Raw genomic sequence first — 20,548 nt, 5'->3', positions numbered from 1 at the left:
TTCAGATGTAGGTTTTTTCAAATAATAGTTTTTATTTCATGCATTCTTTGAATCAGGATAGCTCTGAAACGACATTGAAATTAAAACTACTATTTGAAAAAGCCAATACCCGAAAAACTATTCAGGTCAGGTATAGAAAACTCCAAAATGAAATGTAAGATAATTGAATTTTATATTGCTCACACCAAAAATATACAGGTTGTTCTATTTCAAATAACAAAGTAATTTTTGTCTAAAATTATAAAAAAGCGATAATGATTTTTGAACATTCTGTATAATATTGAGAAAAGGGTTTCATCGATATCCATAGCACAAAACCTTTTTTATGCTTGGTCAGCATATAAAGGGTTGATTTTTCTACAATTCGATGTTATTTAGTTTCCAATTGTACCTAGCATTCTCATTAAAAAAAATCAAGAACGGTCATAGTTAGGTACATAGTACCGTATATGAAATAATATTCTTTTTTCTGACCTATTTTAAAGTGTAACAAAATACAGGGTGTTTCATTCATAAACACAAAACTTCGATATATCACACCTTTTTTAGCCATCCTATTGTCCTGTGTCTAAAATAATTTTCTTTCACAGCCTTGATCAATATACATATATCGAAATGAAGAAATTTCAAAAAATTTGCTTGAATGTTTTTAGATCTGCTACTCAACCTATTTTTGATTTTAAAATTAGCTTCAATTATTTTCCTCCACTAATTGGATGCAATAACAGTGACTTGGTACATATGGACAAGTAGGTGAAATACAAATGATTGTTATTCAAACTTCGATTTTAGACAAATGGTACAGATTTAAGAAAGTATTCATTGAATTCATCAGCTAAATCGATTTGATTTCGAGCAGTTGGTAAGACAGCTGAACTTTCGACAGGTCTGTTATTCAGATGACTTAATTAGTTCTACATAATTTTTGATTTGTTTTCACAGCTTTCAATCATGTTGATAGTTTTTGATTATAATGTTACCAATGCAGGTCTTTGATCTATTAATAAAGTAAATTGGTTGAAGGTCAATTCAAAATTTACATAAAAATCTCCAGTGACAGTGAATATGTTGTTGTTTTTATGAGCATACAAAGCAGAAGAAATATTTTTGTGGAAAATACTTACATATTTCCACTCGGAGGACTGTATATATATATATATATATTTCTATATATATATATATATATATATATATATATATATATATATATTTTCATTGACAGTGTAGTTCAGAAAAAATTCTAAATTGTGCTTCTACACCCATTTTGAAATGAATTGCAGCCCCGCCATGCTTTCCTTTATCACAGGAAAAACTAGATATTTGCTCATAATCATTTGTGCACATTAATTTCATATCATCTTAGGAATACCAATGCTTGGTAATGCATAGGACATTAGGAACACTTCCAAATCATCTCTACTGGTACCTAAACACTGCATACTATGATTTGAAAGACATACATCTTAAGAGTTGGATGTAATGATTTTTTCTGTTCCAGATGAATAAGATCATTAGAGGTATGAACAAACTTGCGAAGTGACTTTCTTCCACCTGGATACACCGACGTTGATGACTGTGTATTTGAGAGTTGTTCAATAATCTTTAATCCTTGCTCCTAATTTTTGGTGTGTTTCTCATTGATTACATTATCAATATAATGTGCTATTTCTCTGATCGAAGAATACATTTCTGTTTTCTTCAAATTATACAGTGCTAGTCAAAAGTCCCCTCCCCCCCTCGTATCTTTGGAACGGGTATACTTATAATAATGGAATTTGGAGGGTGGAAATAAACGGATGTAGGCTTCTTAACTGGTCATAACAGGTGACGCAATAGTCATAAATGACGTCACAAGGCCACTGTGACCAAAAATTTTAAATGGGACCCTATGGCAAGTGACAGCTCGTTTGAAAGGTATTGAAAATACCTATTCAGTCATACCAATTTTGTTTGGGTTTCGACTGATTTTGATTGATAAATTGAAGAAATACGAAAATTATTGTTTGGCATTTAATTAATAAAGATTTTAAAGTACGCCTCTGGTTCATTGTCAAAAAGGTTGACGTGTTTGAATTATCTACTTGTCAAAAGTGTTTATACCTTGAAAATTTACCTAAGCTATTGTTTAACGAGACGTTTAAGTGTTTACATAGGCAAAATGGTACGTACTGTAGCCGACAAAGTAGCAGTTATCTTAATAATTGGTGAATGTAGAAACAATTTCCATGCAGCGGAACGACTGTTTAATGAGAGGTACCCCGATCGCCCTATATCGAGGGTTTATTTGAGGGAGCTTCTTCGGAAGTTTGAAGCATCAGGTAGTGTTCAAGATGCCAAACGATCTGGTCGACCAACAATTAGTGATGACAAAAAAATTGACATACTTGGAGAAATGGTAGTGAACCCTACTTCTTCCACAGCCCAAGTTGCGTCTATCTGTGAAGTCGGTCAAAGGACAGTACATAGGGTGTTGGCTAAAAACAAATTTCATCCATACAAATTAAAAATGGTGCACCAACTTTCAGATGATGACCCCGACCGAAGACTAGAATTCTGTGAAACTATGTCCGATAAAATGAACCAACAACCAGGCTACATACAGACAATTTGTTTTAGTGACGAAAGTACTTTCTTTCTCAATGGAAATGTTAACACTCAAAATGTGAGGTATTGGAGTGACACAAATCCTCACATCTTTCGTGAAAAACATACTCAATTTCCAGAAAAAGTAAATGTTTGGGCAGGTATTTTGGGAAACCACATAGTTGGGCCTCTTTTTCTCAATGCTAACTTAACCGGTGAATTGTATCTGGAGATGTTACAAACTGATATTGAGGCGTTAATTCTTGAAATTCTAGTGTGCTCCTGCACACTATTACGGTGCAGTAAGACGTTACCTAGATGAAGAATATCGTGGTAGATGGATTGGACGACGAGGTTCGATCGAATGGCCAGCTCGGTCACCGGACCTTACACCATTAGATTTTTTTCTATGGGGGTACTTGAAATCTAAGGTTTACGCTACAGCACCTGACAGTATTGCCATTTTGAAACAACGAATTGTTGAAGAATGTAGGGCAATTTCCGCTGACACACTGGGACGAGTACGACAAGAGTTTAGCAATAGGATTCATTACTGCCAGGAAGTAGATGGAGCACATTTTGAACACTTATTATAAGAACTGGTTCTTAAATCTTTATTAATTAAATGCTAAACTATAATTTTCGTATTTCTTCAATTTATCAATCAAAATCAGCCGAAACCCAAACAAAATTGGTATGACTGAATAGGTATTTTCAATACCTTTCAAACGAGCTGTCACTTGCCATAGGGTCCCATTTAAAATTTTTGGTCACAGTGGCCTTTTGACGTCATTTATGACTATTGCGTCACCTGTTATGACCAGTTAAGAAGCCTACATCCGTTTATTTCCACACTCCAAATTTCATTATTATAAGTATACCCGTTCAAAAGATACGAGGGGGGGAGGGGACTTTTGACTAGCACTGTATACACTGCAGTGGAGATTTGACCCTTTGAGATGATTGTTACATTCAATAAATATGGGTTGTCGATAACTACAATCTTTCGACTAGAACGACAAGAAACTCAGTCCTCGAATATCAAAGATAAACGAAGCTTCCCAGGGTGGTCAGTTGCAAAACCAAGCTTCAACTAGGACCGCTAACGAAATTTTTCATTGCAGTTATCGGAATTTCATCATCGCCCGCATACATTTTGATGAAAGTCTATTTTTGAATAGCAAATATTTAATCAATTTCTAAGTGACGAAGCCATGAATTTTTCATGATAATTTCATATACTTAATGGATATTATTTTTTATATTTAACTAACTGATGTCAACTATTTACATTCACTAAGACAACGTGAAGATGCAATCATAAAAAAATACTACTTTGAAAGAATTTTTGATACCATGATCTTGGAAAGTTATTCTTTATCTATTTTCATACTTTAAATTTATTGGTGCAAACGGGGTTAACTTTTCATTGTCCCAATGACTTCGTTGAGTTCCAAATTCATCAAAAATTAATAATTCCAAAGTGAAAATTATAAAATTATGTGGATAAATTGTTATTGAGACCTTGATTGCGGCAATTGAACAAAATTCGAATAATGCTGCTAGTCAATATTTTCGTTGAAATTCATAGTATTATAAATGATCATGCTCAATCCAGGATGATCCATAAGTTGAAAATGAAAATTCTCACCCATCAGATAATCATTAATCTAAACATTACGCCCGCAATTGATATACAGGCTGATCTTAATTCACTGTGCACCCTTGATACATCAAATGATTATTGATGAATGAAAATTACTAATTCCAATGCCTGAAAAAGTTTGATCAGATTTTAAATCTATTAGAAGAAAAAGAATGAAATATTTGAAATGTCAAAACCAAAATATTCGAATGAATAGGTTGAGATAGAAAATAATTTCGAAGAATGGGAGAAAATAAACAATGGGAATATTAAGATATTTGAAAGTATAAAACGCCATTTTTATCTATCATAGACATCATAGATATAATTTTTATATTTTTATTTGAATTTTCTGATATGGAATCTCTTCAATTGCTCGGGCAATTAATTATAGAGTTTTACAGCACCAAAAAGAAATGATCTCTGAAACTGTTCAGTGCGATGTTGTGGCATAGTTAATTTGTTTATATATCTAATCTTTCTTGAGTGAATATTTTCACACAGAATTAGTTTTTGTATTAAAAGTGGAGAATGGGAAACGGTAATCAATTCATGAGGAGATTTTAATGGAAGATTTTAAAGGCTTCAGAAATTGAATCATACTTACGAAGTCCATAAATTAGGCGGCAACAAGAATTTTGCACTTTTTGTATTCTTTTGTTATCTGAATCATATGAGTATGACCCATATATGAAGTCACAGTAGTTTGAAATGGCTCAGCACCAAACTATCACAGAGCATTCTTTTTAGAGGTATGCTCAAAATAAAACGATTACAATATAACAGTTTCAATGACATATAAGCATTTTTAATTAAATTTTCAACATGACTAGTGAATCTAAGATCAGTGCCGAGCACTAAGTTTTTATCTGTATTGACAGCAGTCAAGATAGTACAACCTAGTTCTAAATGGAAATTGTTTTCTGCAAATTTACGATTCTTCTGCAATCCAAAATGCACCATCATTGTTTTAACAGGATTAACTTTCAGATCATGTTCAGTTGATAGCCCATTGATCAAATCAAGATCAGTGCTGAACAGATTTTGTGCCACAGCATACTCATCGATTTTAAAGTGCATGTATAATTGTATGTCATCAGCATAAGCATGTATTTTACATTTATTGATAAACGAGATAATGTCAGTGGTATAAATGATGAACAATAAAGGTCTCAAAATGGAATCCTGTAGTACTCCTGATAGAATATCAAGCGGTAAGGATAGTCTTGTGTAACAGGAGCAAGAGGTGTAGCCGTACTACACCCTGCCCAAAACCACATTGCGATGGTGTTAACAGGTTATTGGTATTGAAATATTCAGCAATTTGTAATGGAAAGGATTATAAAGAGAAATAAGAAAATGATTTCAAACCATGCTACTTTACGACGTTTTGATCTTAAGTACTAACAATCATTTCCGGGTGATTTCTCCTATTCCTGATACTGATACTATTCATGGGTCATTTGGGTACTTTCCCCTCTAACTCATTTCTTCTCATTCATCAAATTTGCAAAACTATAAATAATTACAGAATGTTCACAACTTCAACATCAATAAATACAGAAAGTGACAATAATTACAGAATATTTCCCACATTTTTGATACCATTGCACAATATCAATTCCGTATTTTGATTTCTCTGACTTCAAACTTTGTTTAATTTTTATGATGTCTTCTTCATATTTCAAAATTAACTTAGAGTTAGGAATGCGTTCTGAAGAACTAGGTTTCATTAATTTTTATTCATATGAGTTGATGCTCTCTGTGTTGTACTTTGCTGTTGTTGTTGATCGAAACGAGGGTACTTTGAGCATATTTTTGAACAATGTAGGTAGTAATAATTCGGAGTAAAATCAGTAACGCTGTACAGATTCCATCAACAATTGATGAGAATAGGTTCCCTCGAGCTGAACGAACTCAAATTACACCTCATAAATTATCAACTATACTATGATATTTCATCAGATACATAAAAGCATTCGTCGTGCGTGGTGCAAGTGAAGTATATTGTGAAATGGAGTTCCCGGTTCGATTTTTACGACTGCTATATTTTTTTCTCGTGATATGTGCATTGTCTAGTGCGCACCAGAAAAAAGAAAAACACCTTTGTGTGTGTCCAAGACATTTCCAACCAGTATGTTCCTCTGAAGGTCGTACATATCCAAATGAGTGTGCATTCAAGTGTCATCAGAAAGAAGCAGGATCGGACAAGTTACATATAGTTGCAAACAGAACATGCGACAACTACTCAGCAAAAATATCTAACGAAATATTCTGAATTTCAGTCAATGTTCTCATAACTGATGATGCTCATTAAAAATATTCCATTAACTTCACGGTTTCTGATAATTTATTCACTGTATTTATTGTGTTTGAATTTGGTATCTACCGTAACGTTATTGATAAGATGATAAGTCAAATCATAATTGTGATGTAATAACATACTCGTAGGTCGCAGATAATTCGAATAGAGTGATTCAATATCATCTTCAGTGGACTTATACAGTGCATTTCTTTAATTTCCCCCCCTTTAATTTTTTGAACAGGTCAACCCAAACACTTGAAATTTGGGATCATGAAATTAATGCATGAATACTTTGTATTGAAGTGAAATTGACAGATAAAACTTTCAAGATCGCGACTGGGCGCCATCTGGGAAATTAAATGGAAAGGGGGTCTTATGACAGATCATTTTAAGCTACTGACAAATACTTCACAACCCTAGAATATGGAGTCAATATCTTCACCTAATACAAAATGGCGAAACATTTAATAATTACCTGAAAACAAACACATTACTATCGATATTTCTAGAAATATTTTTTTTATCTGTCATATGGCAACTCCAACAACCCGATAAAGTTCAATAAGTTATTTTTTGTTCATAAAAACGACAAAAAATGTCAGTACGACAATGAAAATCAATGTTCAGTTAGAATATTCTCATTTAGTTTTCGGTTTTACTAGTAGAAAGTACAACGTTAACAATCTCTAAAATGGTCAATTCTCGTCCATTGGAAGGAAAAATTTAGGCGATTTTTATTTACGGTGCGACGCGTAACTTTCACGAAACTGAAAGTATTTTCAATGAAAGTTTTCCTAATCGACCTATTTGTACAAACTATTTGAGGAAATCCAAATTCACAACTTCCGGTAGTGTACACAACAAAAAGCCCCCAGGTCATCCGATCATTCCGGAAGAACAGCAAGTGCAAATAATTGGTGAGATGGCGCCCAGTCGCCATCTTGAAAGTTTCGTCTGTCAATTTTACTTCAAAATAAAGTATTCATGCATCTCAAATTCCAATTTTTTGAGTTAACTCGGGGTGACATTGAAGAAATGCACTATATAGTAAATATTTAAAAAAAGAACACTGGTGGTGAACTGAGGAAAAATAGTGTTAGATCAATGGTTTGATAGTTCATATCTGGAAATATATTAACTTCTATTTTGCTTTGAAACACTTTGATGAAATTAAGTCATTAGAGATACAATTTTAGAAAAGTAGTAGACCATATTTATAACTATATAATATCGTCCATCATCGTATAACCTGATGACGTATTTATCAGATTTGACTCCTTCTTTTCAAATCAATCAGAGGCAGATATAGAAATATTCATTGGAGTTGTATATAAATATACTGAATACGTCAGACACACAAGTAACCAAATACATATGCATGATGGCAAATACATGAAATCTTGTGCGAAACAGAAAAGGTGAACTTTTTCAATAATTGTTTCATTGAAATTGGTGAAGATATAGTAAGTGAATTATAAAAGCCTATATTCCTTGTTATAAAAAACCGAAATAATATCACCCAGTAACAGAAAACAAGCTGATCGATATCATTTTCGGATTGAAAAATAATACTTCTCTTGGTTCCGATGAGACCTCTGTATTCCTTATCAAAAAGCTTTACGCGCACTTTATTATGCAACATTTTGAATTCGATATTTGGAAAAATACCTAAATCTTCCAAAGACTCAATAACAACAACGATTTTCAGGTCAGGTGATAAAAAAATTAGTACGTAACAAACTTTAGACCCATAGTTGATTAGTAATTCCTTTGAGAAATTGGAAAAAGGTCACAAAAATAGAGTTTTACTAATCTGTAATAACAATATCTCTTCTGAATAACAATAAGGTTTTTTGAGAAAACGTAGTATCTGAGATTGTTAACCAAATCAACAACTGTTTCCAAAATCAAGAAAAATGCATAATTGTCTTTTGGGATTAGGCCCAGGTTTTCGATACTGTAGATTATAATAAACTCCTTCAACGTCTAGCTGACATTGGTGTGAGAGTGGTTTCTTTGTAAAAATTTCAAGAATATTTGACAAATAAAACACAAATTGTCAAGGCAAACGACTCCCTCAGCGACTAGTTACCCAAAGCGTACGCCAAGTAAGTGTATTGCAATCCATATTATCTCTGCCATATATGGAAAACATGTCCAAAATTTCTAATTTCAATGGTGAAATATCTTCTTTTTCTGATGACACAGCTATCACTTTTGTTGGATAAACATGGAATGAAATATACACTCAGGCACTCAGAAAATAGGCATGAAAATGATTTTCAACAAATTGAGTACTAATTTATTGAGTATCAATTTCAAAGAAAAAAAAATCAATTGCAATTACTCCAACAAATAAAGACCAACCAGCCAAAAAAAATTACAGAAATCCATAAGGCAACTTGTGCGAATGTTTTCACTTATAGCTATACTCCTATACATAAAACAGACACAATAAAATACCTAGAGGTGTTAGTGGACCAATCTGTTTGGTGTTTAAGTGATTATGCAGTAACTAGACTACGCGAATTAATCTAAAGATTCTATCAGCTCAGGTATATAGTAAACATTTTCTGATTGATTCGGCCGTTACTTGATGAAGATCCGTAGTAATTTCAAAAACTACACCTCAACGATTTGATCTCCATAAACTCCACACTTCGGCGGTACATATAGGAAAATTGGAACGATACAGAGCATAGCATATCGATACCTAACTTCAATCTCAGGAGTAAGCAGATTGAGACTTTAGAGAGAACTCATGTCGAGACCTGGAGAGTAGGCAGATTCGGTCAAGTCACATACATTTCTTGACTTCAAGACTTTCAGTCAAACACGTTCAAAAAACGAACTTACCCTATTTCACAAATTGCCAAGCTTTCATCTCTGAATAAACTCTACCTTCAGTCGTCAATCAAAAGTCTCTCGAATTTTGCAGTGTGGAGAAAGAAAGAGATAGGAAAAGTTCATATCATATTGAATTTGAAGAAAGTTTTCAGAAACTTTATTCCACATAAATGAAATTTTCCAAACGAAAGAATGTCGAGGTGTACTGAGTTGAACCTCAAAACGATGAGGAGCCACAATCCGTCGCGTATTTCTGATGGGTACCGTTTTTGGAGGAATTAAATGTGCCAAGTCAGTTGAACTCTTACCGTGAAAGTATCTATAGAATAAAGACAAATCTCCAACCTTTCTTCTATGTTCCAAACTATCAAGTTTGCAAGTGATCTTCGCGTCTCGAATCAGGCGGATGGCTCGTTTTTGGATGGAATCCAGTTGCCTCAGGGTATGTTTGGGGGCGGAGCTCCATACATAAGAATAATAGAAGAATAGAAGGTCTGGTCTGCGCTTTACAAAGCATCAAAAGTTGCTGAGGTATGTATAGTTTTCTGGTTCGGAACATATCACAATGTCAATGTCAACAAATGTTTTCAATGATTCAGGTAGAGTTGTTTTTACTTTAGGTTTATAAATTTTTGATTATGTGTGATTCTGCATCGTGGAACATTAATGGTCTCAACTGAACTGTCACGAGTATTGCAAGCATGTTGTTCAAATGTAACTGAAGAATCAGCAGTCTATAATCAACTATGGAAATGTGTGTTTTGTTAACTCTCAATAAACCAGTTTCATCTTACAATGACTGAGTACAATACCTTAGATCATTTTTCATCATAATTCTTATCGATTGATTTTTGACCACGTTAGTCAGGGTATCATATACCATCAGTATTTTTTTTCTGTTTACTATATTTTCAAAAACTACACCTCAACGATTTGATCCCCACAAACTCCACAAGTTTGTGGAGTGATTAATTGTTTTACATGGTTGTGTTGAATTTCCTTAAAGAATACAGAACAAATCACAAATACATTGTAGTTGAATATGTTCTCCACCTCTTCTCTGTCACCTAAAAAAACGAGGATAATTTCAATGTTACTGTTGGAACGAAAAATCGGAATATTTATACATTTACATGTAAAATATTTTCTGTTATTACAAGAGTTGTTTTCGAATCGAATAATATTTTTGACAAATGCATTAATAATTTTCGTGACAGAGCTTTACAAATGGATACCTTTGAAATGACAGATACTAAAGTAGCCGGATTGATTTTGAATTGTTTGAATATTTTCATTATGCAAATATTCGATATTCACCTATTGGTTCTATACTCAGACAAATTGAATTTCAACAATATCAACGGCTGGCAAAAAATATATGAAAATGATCCATTGTTTGAACTAGTTGAAATATTGATTATTGGCTCCGAAATGTTATTAAATAAGTATATTAGGTTGTTTCGAGAGTTTTGTGCGTTTTAATGTCATATCCCAATAGAACAACGATAAAAATAAAAACAACAATAAAAATTATTTGGCGCTCTGGGGTGATTCCAGTGGCGCATTTGCTTTTTCAGCTGCAGGAAAGCCTAGAAAAACCTGCAGAACCACATCATCTGAATATCTTGATCTGCCAATGTCCTTTCTCTTATTAAACGAAATGTAGGGTGTCTTCAGAGGCCCCAATAGATTCAACATATCGCCAGAACACTTCGTGACACGAGTCACGTCAAATTCAAACCAGTCCGTTTCGTCTTTGACCAAGGCGTAATAATGACCATATTCAACGCCAGAACCACACTGAACAATGACTGCATGAATATTATGATAGTGGTCTGCTAGATTGAAATGTTCATCTATTTCGAACCTTCGAAATAATGTCTTGCTTCCGTCAGAGGTTGAGTCTTGTTTGAAGATCATCAGTGTTATTATTAGATTTACTGGTGCCTCAGCTATACTTGTTTCCTTATAACAGTCAGTTAGTTTGGCACATGTTTGGCAATACAGCCGATCATCACCTGTTGAAAATTCCATTTTGAGATGATTCAACAATAACCTTTAAACGGACTGGTTATTAGACATCCTCACAAGTGAGTATTTTTCCAGCAAAAGATTTAGTTTTGATTCTGCTATTGTTTTGCTAACGAAGAGTATTCAACAAGAACCCCAAGAATTCGGAACAATCCTCTTGTTGTCCTAACGAGTATCTAGTGGACTTCAAAGACTTCAGAAAATTGGTTGAAGGAAAAGATGATACATTCCTACGAAACTGCAGCTGCATAAACAGATGTTTGAATTTGATGAATAAGTAGGAAACATTCCCGTTCTCGTTCATCATTAAAACCTTGTTCTTGAAATTCTTCGTCATGAACAACACTTGTAAAATTCTATTCATGTAGCAAGTGTTTCCTAAATTATTCAATGCAATTTTTTTCTGTAGATTTTCAGGACAACTCCCTACTGATTCGTAAGGAAGAACATGTTTCACAGAATCTCCATAAGAACCATTTCTCAAGCAGTGATCGATCCTTCCAAGAGAAGAAGGGTTTCGTATAGGGATCGATTCGGCTCTTGCTTCATGAAGCTCTTCCACTGAAAGGGAACCAGAACTACGAGGACTGCAACTCATATTTGGGGAGCAAGAATGACATAAGTCCATTGACCGATTTGAAAAAGAAGAAGGTGGATCAATCACTTGTCAATTGAACTTGATAGGAGACTGATGAATATCTGCATATCTCGGCTTGTTCCAAAGAGATTTCAGTTCTGTACTGAAAATAGGGCAATGCATGATCTCATCAAAATAGTCCCATACCACAGGTTTACCGTATTTACGAAGTATGAAAGACATACCGTCTGGTCGTTTTCCATCATCACGACTGGTACCTAAGGGTTCCAGAATTGCAGGAACATCAGCTGACAACATAGCTCTTTTCAATATGTCGTTCACTTGGTGATGTTGAGATGTACACCCTGCACTTCTCATACAACTCATACCATGTGTACCTTTCTCATCAACTATACTACCGCAAACACAAATAGATGAATCCATCCTACTGCTATTCTGAAAGATTCATCGTCTAATAGTGTTCCAAGAGATGCAACAGGTGAAGCATTCAGCGAAGCACCCGATTCCTTGATTATTGCTGCATTCAGACGAGCCTTATCGTATAAACTTTTTGATTTCAGAAGTTTATCAGTTATAATGTTCAGAAGAGGTCGGTTCCATGCTCTTTGTATTTTCTTTTTATATGTAGGAGGAGCAATATTTGTTGCGGCATGTCAAAGTGATTCACCTTCAGCATAAAAACGTCATGGATATTGATGAATATGAAAGCAAGGATGGAATCGATAAGATCAGAAACACTACTGACTGATGACAGGAAAGCTGGTGAAGCTACGGAAGAAGCCGAACGTAGCCCTAGTCTGCCAAGATTTACAGGACCCGTTGCTTGGAGCCATGAATCATTATTGAAATGATTGTTTGTAACATATCTGTCGTGTCGTGGAGTAAATTATCAAATTCGTCGTACTCTAATCGACTTGATCAAGTGGGAGAACATCTGAGGGCGTACATGAGTTTTGGAATCGCCAAACAATTTTTCAAAGGAAAAATGCAACGTGTTTTGGAAGTTCATTCAATCTGGTGGTCAGTAATTTGAGTGATTTCCGATTTTCTTTTCCAAAATTCCTATGCCAGGAGCCAATTTCAAAATGATGGATTTAAGAATATTATTCGGAGTTGAAAGAGTAATCAACTCGCATTTTTCAAAATTTAGTTCAAGTCCAAGATGTTTTGAATATTCAATGATTTTTTTCTAAATCCTGTGAAACACTGTTCTCATCGCCAGCGATTGAGTCATCGTCCAAATACCAACAATTATATTTGGATAATAAGCTTCTAGTGAGGTCGTTGAAGGTCAGACAAAAAAGAGCAAGTCGTAGGGAATCACCAAGGACACCTCTCTCAGACACAATCAGATGTTCGCCAAAACTCAAATAGGAAGCTGATTTATAACACTAACTTAAGAAGTGATATAATCCTGGAAACGAATTTTTAACCTTGAGCATGATGTTTCTATCAATCATTTTGAAGGCATTTTCTATAATGTTATCCAATTTGGTAATGAAGAGCCTTAGGGCATGTGTCTTACGGCGAAACATCGATGTATATCAGTGAGGATGACAGTGTTCCATGTAAGTGCAATTTGTTACCATTCATTAGAAGTAGAACTCATGTGAATGATATCTGATTTTATTCCACAACGAATGTTTGAAATACAAACTGAGCAGAGGAAAGTATCTTCTGTATAATTCAGTGTTCATATAGAAGTATTTGTTTTGAAAGAATTTCTTTTTCTTTCGTGCAATTCAATGTTTATATGAAAGTAGCTGTTTCAGGAGGACTTTCTTTCAATTTGTGTCTGAAAGTTACTTCTTTGCATGATCTATACATCCATGTATAGATTTACTCATTTTCTAATTGATTACTTTCTTCCTTTCTTTGAAAGATTCCCTCATTTTTTTGTATCAAGATGGAGTAGTAGAAAGCCAAAAACTTTCTTCCGCAACAAATATTTTTCTTATTTCGATGAGAACTGCAAATTCTGTGGGTCTCTCTTATTGCTATGAATTGTGAATTATTTCGGCAGTGAAAAAAAAAATTTTTACGGTGAAAAACACTTTTTTTCACCGAATTTTACCGTATTCACATATATGTTCTTCAAATTCCATGTAATGAATATTTATCCCAATAAATATTCATTATACTGCGCCGTGGTACATACTGATCGATAGAGAATTTTGTACTCTATACATCAAAGCGCTGTCTAAACAGCCCAAAAAATTGATCAGGCATTTGGCAATGATAGAAAAGCTCGAGAAGTGGAATTCCACGATTTGAACGACCGACAGAGAAGGTGTCACGTTCCGAGGTCGGTTCTTTGCTTTTGCGCAACCAAAATGATCCTTTTTTGAGTCGGGTCGTCACATGCGATGAAAAATAGACAGCAGTTGGACACCAATGAATCACCCAGGTAGGTGAAAAACCTGCAAAAAAAACATAGTTACTGTATGGTGGTCAGCGGCTGTTGTGACTGACTATAATAACTATTGTGAGGAAATAGACGAAATATACCAAAAATTCCATCAGTAGCAGAAAAGGTCTGATTCTACTCCACGAAAACGCCCATCTGTATGTTTAACAAATCACCGTTCAAAAATTGAACGAATGAGGCGTTTTTCCTCACCTACCATACTCCTCAGACCTCTCGCCAACAGATCACTATTTTTTCAAGTACTTTCTCAATGGTAGAACATTCGCCAATCAGGACCCAGCAGAAATGGCCTTCATCGACTCCATTGAATCCCTAACATACAATTTTTATGTTGCAAATACGGTAACAACCTTAGTATTTTTTGGTTTTTGTTCAAATCCATCATCATCATCATCATCAAGAATTTTGATAAATATCTCATTTTGAAGGTAGTTCCTTTCTTCAGAAGATTCATACATTTTTTGTTCGAAGATGAAGAAGAAGTAGGTCAAAAAGATAATTTTTTTAAAACCAACCTGGGTTTAAATAATTATATATCATACAAAAAATTTCAACTGTTACTAGCAAATTGAGATGAATGGAAAAAAGCTTATAGTTTTTTGTTAATAACTTACGACTATCAATACATAAGAAATGAAAATATTATTCTGAAAAGGTAGTACATTTACGATGAAAAAGTTTTATCATCAGAACATAGGCTTTCACGGCCGGAGTCATTATCGAAGGGAGCAAAATACGGGCTGCTCACCCTTGATTGATTTGTACCTGTGCTGAATGGTCTGCGTTTTTACTAGGTTGTTCTGATTGGTCCACGTGGTCTGCTCTTTTAAAAATCTGTTTTTTCTGTGACATTTTACTTTGATGACAGGTAGGTAACAAAATATCACTTCTTATGAAATTCCTTTTTTTCCGGGAAAAAAGTGAGTACTTTTTTCACGAATTTTCTTGTGTTGAAATTATATTATTTTCTATCATGGACACAACTGCCGTTGATGTACCTGGTTACAAATCGGGTGTGGGTGTTATTTCAGCACTGCCAAACGTTCTAAATACTTTATTAGCGACTCCGCCAGCTCACTCACAAAATGTATAATTTGAGAGAAATCTTAAACATTAAAAATTTAATTTAAAAATTTAATGACGGTATATAGATCTTTAGCAGAATCGGTTATTAGATATTGTATCTCCGGGTGGGGTGGCACATTTGACTGCAACCTGTACAGCCTCCAAGCCATGCAAAATACCATAATCAAAATAATTCTTAGGAAAAAAAAAACTCTACTCAACAGAACAGCTCTATAAAGACACCAAGTTATACAACATAAGATGTATTTATATTTATCAGTGTCTTATATGGATGTATAATAATAAACATCATTACTATAGCGAAAAGATAAAAAATACTAGATCTATCGAAAATTCAAATGTAGTAATTTCCATGTTTAAAAAACTCATACACAACGAACAATTTTCTATTTCGGTCCTAAATTTTACAATTTACTAGAACGCAGTATGAAAAAAAAACCTCTCATTTAACAAATATAAAACTGGTATGAAACAATTCATCAACCTTAACTATCTATCACTAGTGAAGTTACTATGAAAAATATATATGGTTGATTAAAAGTCAGTTGTGTATATGGATGAAGATTGACATATTATATGTCTGTACGTGTGTAATTTGTGTATGTATATAAGTTAATATGAACGAACCACATAAATATGAATAAAGACATGGATCCTTGCCACATCAACCGCTCCGAACAGTGAAATGTAAGATTAGAGAAAAAAAACTCAACCAGATCATGAATCATAAATTAGAGAAGGCAAAACAAGGAAGAGAAAAAAAGGTAAAATTAAAAAAAATAATCCCAAAGGAAAAAGAATTATTCATTGAGTAAATTTTATCATATCCTACAAGAATTCAACTAGATAGAATGTATATTTTCTTTGATTTCTGTATTTGTTTAATAAAGTTACCATTCATTTTATATACCTAATGAAAATCCTAAATTATTCCAATGGGATGCACAAAACAAGCGCCTCGAGTGCTTAGGAGAACCCTTGGGATAATAAAGGATAACTGTTATAATAATGTTTGTTTATGTAGTATCTTGTTACATCGAATTGAAAATAAAATTGAATTGAAAAAAAATAATTGAATATTCCTGTCCTGTGTGCTACCGATTCATCAATATACCCTTCAGCGACCGTTGATGACTTCCAACCGCCATGTTTCTTTAGTGTCATCAAGTTTCCCCCAGATTGAACTAAAAGTGTAGCAGAAGATGACACAGTGTGTCGAAATAGCTGTTGGCATTGAATGTTAGTGTTGTGTTAATTGTGAAGGATTATTTTCTCTTCTAACTATCTTCGAAAATTATGCAAATTCGTCATAACTCCACCATATTCTAGATTCTCTAAAAAAAATCTGAAAATTGTTTCCATGTTTCAACAATATTTGTAGATTTTTGAATGAAAAATATTTCAACTCGTTACTTGTAATGACTTCATTTATCAAATCATGTAGTTTGAATTCTGCTACTAATATATTTTGGTTTTTGTATTGCACGCTTGGGTTACAATTCTGTTCGCTTTGAGTTACATTTTCATAACTACACATCGTGTCAAGATCAAAGCTAGAATTTTTCACCGGTGATGATTTCAAAGCAACTAGTGCAAGCAACGACTCCACTGCAACGAATGGAAAAAAAAAATAAGAAATTTACCTTTGAATTTTGCGATTTCATATGAATTTGAACAATATCCGATTCAATAAATATCCGTTAACTCTGAAATTCAACCTTTGCAATTATTTTAAACTTCAATTTTCAGTAAATGTGCTCAAAAATCATTCCAACATATTTTTTTTAGAAAATCAAATAATTAGTCGATATCATAAGGAGGAAACGAATAATCGTTAGTTTTCATAGTCTCTTCTGACGAAAAAAGTTATTGAAAATTCATGCTGTGTGAAATTATTGTTGATCAATTGAAAATTGATGAAACTGAAATTTGTTGATTATATTCTTGGGTTTGATATTTCCATTAGATAACTGAAAAGTTTGAATGAGGTGGAAAAGTATCGTTTATATTTTCGTAGCAGTTATAATTAATCTGAAATGTTCCGGATTGTGAATTTAATAGCAGCAGATACTCAACGTGCAATATCTCTCTTGGCTGCTGCTTCTCGAAAGTTAGCCATTAATCATGAAAGGATTAAGTATAGAGAAATGAATAGCTGAGTGGTGGATGTTTAATGCTTTGATCGTTCTATTTGCGAAGCGATATTATATGGAGTACTCAATTCTATATGAATATTGGAGAACGAAGGATCCAAAAACCATTAAAGTGAGATCCATTAGAAAACTTTCATCAAAGATTGAATTGAAAAGGGTATATTTTCAAGAGAGATTAAATTTTGGGAAAAAAACTTTTTGGCCTATTTAAGAAAATCGGGAGGAATTTGTGGAAATTTCCAAAGAAACGCAGAAAATAATCCAATTTGAAATAAACACAAACTGGAAGTTGATGTTCATATGAAAGTAGTGTGTTTACTCTCATATAAACATTGGATCACACGAAAAAAAAAGTTTATGAACAAATGCTTTCATATGAACTTCATTCTTGAAATTTCGAGATTGGGGGCGAAATTTCAAGATTGAAGTCAAAATTTCGAGTTTAAAGTCATATTTTCGGTATTAAAGTCGAAATTTTCATATAAATTGACATATCTTCTTATGGAAACGACATAATAATAATAATAATGATATGTCTTTATTCATCGAAATAAGAAATACAAATGGAATAATATCATATGGAATTGATGAATAGACAAAGTTCAGCTATGAAAGCTGATTTGGAACGTAACCTCGATCAGTCTGTTTTAGAATTTTTTGATATCGAGAAAAAATACCTTATATGAGAAATTGCTCAAATCGATTTGCAGGAATCACATGTTAAAAGGTAAGACCTTGTTAGTCCATAGCTCGCAAAAGTTTCGACTTCTGAGCGTTGTCGTTCGTAGGGGTGCGATAGCTAGTTAACGGAGAAAACATATTTTGAACAAACAACAAACACAACATATGTCGTGCCTTTTAACCTTTTCTTGAAGTTTCCCATTCAACTTTTTATCAACACTTTTGGGATGGTGTTATACAACTTTGCCGCATTGTAGGAGAAACTTCGAGTATACATTGCTGTAGAATGCCTGGGAAAGAGTAAAATGTGCTTATTACTAGAAGTGCCACTGTATGATAATGCAATAAGCCTTTTACGTAAGTAAGGCGGAGATCCCGAATTCTGTGCGTGAAAGTAAGCGAATGGATTCCTTTTAGATACTTGAGTGGAACCCAGCCAGAATTTCGAAAAGACGGACTATGAGATCGAAATAATTTGAATATTAAAGATAAACAAGACTCATCAAAGTGATCAGTTGCAAAACCAAGCTTTGATATCGACCGCCGACGAGATTCGTCCTCTGTTTCCCACTGCAGCTTTCACTGCAAGACCAGTAGTTGTAAACAAATAAAAGGCATTCATGATTCACACCAAACAGCGCTGTTCCATCCCGCCAAAAATCTCATCAGTGGTGCTAGGCAGAACTGCAGATGCGTTGCTGGATTAAACTGTCATTGGAGAAGTCTGAGTAGGTAAGAGTGATGACATATCACTTCACAAAGACGCCATCTATGAAATCGGCAAAGAATAGAGATAACTCAATCTGTGAATATCAAAGATAAATAGGGCTCCCAAGGCGATCAGTAGTGAAGCCAAGCTCCGACATCGATCGCCAATGAGATTTGTCCTCGGTCTTGTAGCTTTCACTACAAAGCAACTAGTAAACTAGAACCCAAATACCACGTATTTATGATTAAACAAAGGTCTGTTCCGACTCGTCATAGGTCTCATTAGTGGTGCTAGACTGAATAACATGCCTGAGTGATTGATGTCAATAACATCTCCCCTTACGGAAACGTCATCTATGGAATCGACAGAGATCTCAATTCTGAATATCAGCTATAAAGGGAAGTTTTTTAAAAACCACTATTTCTGACAGTAAACAGGGTCTTACTAACATCAGTCTACAGGGAAATAGCATGCCAACTGCAGTTGCTAAGAGGCTCACTAGCAACTTCAAAATAAATTTCTGCTATCAGTGGACTCAACTCAAATATAAACTCAGTGCAATCAAGTAGTCCTTATATTCTTGCATCCACAGAAACCAAAGTCAGTGCTTCAACAAACCCCATCAATTTTCCATATCCTGGCTATGATTTCCAATCCCGATTCAGGCGTTACTTTGGAATATCTCTTTTTATCAGAAGCAATCTCTCCTGTCAAAAAGAGAAAATGCAGGAACCCCGAAAATTTGATGTTATGTGGTTAAAAATAATATCAAAGAAAGTCACCAAATTCATATGTTGCTTTCATCGACCACTCAGCGATACACAATATAGAAATCTATTCTCTTCACTTGCAAACATCATTGATTTTCTGCTAATCAATCATTTCAGTGTAAAAATTTCCATTATGTCCATTCTATGTCCGCAATATAGAATGTCACAAATTTCCGAATATCAACGACGAAAATGGTCGCAAAGCTGAGGCTTTAGCCAATAAGCATCGGACTCAGATCATAAATGAGCCAACCAGGATTCCTGATCGTGATGGAGAATAAGTTAGTCTTCTGGATCTATACCTAACAACCAATCCAGAAATTTACACAGTCACCGTAAGGTCTCCATTGAGATCTTCTGACTACAAACCCATTTCAGTGTTATTGGAGAATAATCAAAGCCGAGCAGAGTTTGGCATTACAGATCAGCTGGATGGAAGGATCTATAACACCATTTCTGAAATTTTCCCTGACTAGATGTCTTTTTCTGCTCTAAAGATCCATGAACGTGTGCTTCTGAAGTCACAGAGGTTATTTCATCATTCATGGATGCGTATATTCCTTTTCCAATGAAACGACCTTCTATAAACCTTGCTTCAATAAAAATTATCGCCTCCAAAAATCTCGTATACCGGCAGTGGCGCAAAAATCCGAGTGCCAAAAACCGAACCATTCATTCATGCTTGCAACAGCTGCAAACTTAGGATAAATGA

The 20,548-nt window shown here is 34.2% G+C and overlaps 1 protein-coding gene across 2 annotated transcripts in view; it reads left to right on the top strand.

Annotated features, from left to right (window-relative positions):
- Positions 1–20,548, top strand: part of LOC111515908 (potassium two pore domain channel sandman) — a 253,468-nt gene that overhangs the window by 55,718 nt on the left and 177,202 nt on the right. The window contains exon 1 of one of the 2 annotated variants that reach the window (XM_074183713.1): positions 9,525–9,911. The exons of the other annotated variant lie outside the window; for it this stretch is intronic. The gene's annotated coding sequence lies outside the window, so the exon portion shown is untranslated. Of the gene's footprint in view, positions 1–9,524; positions 9,912–20,548 lie in introns of those variants that run through there. 2 annotated transcript variants of the gene reach the window in all.

This window comes from Leptinotarsa decemlineata, unplaced genomic scaffold, assembly GCF_025532065.1.
Source record: "Leptinotarsa decemlineata unplaced genomic scaffold, Ldec_3_MD MMD2_tig00026340_RagTag_RagTag, whole genome shotgun sequence".
NCBI classification, from domain to species: Eukaryota; Metazoa; Arthropoda; class Insecta; order Coleoptera; family Chrysomelidae; genus Leptinotarsa; species Leptinotarsa decemlineata.
The sequence above is the reverse complement of the archived record's forward strand: the minus strand, read 5'-3'. Positions and strand labels throughout refer to the sequence as shown.